General features: G+C 56.1%; 1 pseudogene; it reads right to left on the bottom strand.

Moving 5' to 3' along the window:
- Window positions 1-259: 259 nt before the first annotated feature.
- LOC136463847 (protein S40-4-like) lies at window positions 260-1,187 on the bottom strand (annotated as a pseudogene).
- Window positions 1,188-1,905: the final 718 nt, after the last annotated feature.

Genomic DNA, 1,905 nt, shown 5'->3' with positions numbered 1-1,905 from the left:
GTGTCGATACCAGGGGGCGGGATTCATTCTTTTTCGCACTAACGGAGGACATGAATTCTGGGCAAGTCAGTTTTACTGTCCACCGATAACGACACCGAATTGATCGCTCGCATTGCATGATATACGGAGTACTATGCTCTACCAGCTGAAACGCAATGTCACTGCTAGCTATAGCTCATACACGACGCCAGAACACCTGCTGGTGTGCTGCATTCTGTTCAAAAACACAAATGAGACAGATCCACTAGCAATGCAACGATGAACAATTGATGATACAAATACAAACCTACACATAGCTAGACCTCTCCTCATCTCCTCGATGCATTGCCAAAGGCTTACCGAGGCGAGACGCACAACTAAATTGGGTGACTAAAACGCTGCTACAAACAGAAACTCACTACAAGACGACACCCATCAACTACCTGCACTACTACCTGAAGCAACAAATTAACTAGCTAGCTAGTCCCGATCATCGAAAGCTAAACGAAATTCCTGTGTCAAAGCGAAGCACAGCTAGGACCTAGGAGTGCAAAATGGCGTCCGCCATCCAAGTCGTCGTCGTCGCCGCCACCGCCGCCAGTCAGTACTGGAACCCGGTGGCGCGCTTCCACACCGCGTCCCGGACCTTGAGCGTCCTGCCGACGACCCCGTTCATCAGCGACAGCGACGCGGCGCGGCGGCGCCACGCCAGCTCGTGGGGCGGCACCAGCGCGTCCACGGAGTCCTCCTCGTCGTCGAGCTCCCAGTCCCCGGCGCCGATGCGGTAGTGGTAGCCCGGGCGGGCGCTGCCCAGGATCTTAGACCAGTCCGGGATCTTCACCGGCAGCGACCCGTGGGCGGCCCTGCCGTCCGGCGCCGGCTTCGCCGGCGACGACGTCTTCTGCGCGACCAGAAACGGGCGCGCCCTCGCGGCTCGGCAGGCGCGGCGCTCGGGGCGAACGCGCCCCAGATGTCCGCCTCGTCGAAATCCTCGCCCGCGCCAGCGGCGGGGCTCGTCGGCACGACGACGCCGTGCGGCGCCTGCGCGAAGTGGAGGTACGCGCGCGAAGTGGGTCTCGCCATTGTGCGTACTACCACCACGTCTACCGTCGACTACGGGCGAGGGATGGTAGGACCAGGGAGGGGAAAAAGAAATAAGCGCGCGTGTGGAGGAGGAGATGAGCGCGTGCGGAGCTGGAGAGCCGAGAGTGGAAAGCGGGAGGAAACGGATAAGGTCGTTTATGCAATGACGGTTTCGCCCTCTGAGCTCTTTAACAACAAACGTTCGGATCGCTACGACCCGGAGTACGGGAGGCCACTGATCGCTGGGCCCTGGCGGTGCTTATTCTGATTTCTGAGCCAAGTCCGATTCGGGTAGTGAGGTGCTGCCACGTTGCTACCGGCAGCTGATATTGATCATGTGCCGGGCCCAACGTTTTCGTTTTCGATAATGAACCATAAAGCGAGGGCTTATTTGGCACAGCTTAACTTCCCTAGTAAAGTTTTTTAGAAAACAGTTTATAAGCAAATTTCTAGGTGAAGCTGAGCTGTTTTGGAAAAAATTGTTTGGCAAAACAACTTCACCAACAGCTTCATACATGGATGAGAGAGAGAAATGAGGGAGAGAGTTAGGATAAGCAATTTTTTCAGCTTCATCCTAATGCATGTCTTTGTGAGAGGGAGAGAAAAACAATTTCATGGGTGAAACTGTTTTGAAAATGAGTGTTTGGCAAATAAAACAACTGTTGTGAGCTGTGTCAGAAAGGCCCTAAGCTTTCCACCGCGCCTACTCCCCAGCCGCAGCCGCCGCTCTCCGGCTAGCGGTGGTGGCGGCCCGCGGGGGCGCCAAACAAAGCCAACCCCATGCACTAACCTCCGCCACTTCCCTCCTCTCCTCACCTCCTCTTCCTCGTTCTCGAGCTCTGG

Source organism: Miscanthus floridulus, chromosome 7 (assembly GCF_019320115.1).
Source record: "Miscanthus floridulus cultivar M001 chromosome 7, ASM1932011v1, whole genome shotgun sequence".
Taxonomy (NCBI): domain Eukaryota; kingdom Viridiplantae; phylum Streptophyta; class Magnoliopsida; order Poales; family Poaceae; genus Miscanthus; species Miscanthus floridulus.
The sequence above is the reverse complement of the archived record's forward strand: the minus strand, read 5'-3'. Positions and strand labels throughout refer to the sequence as shown.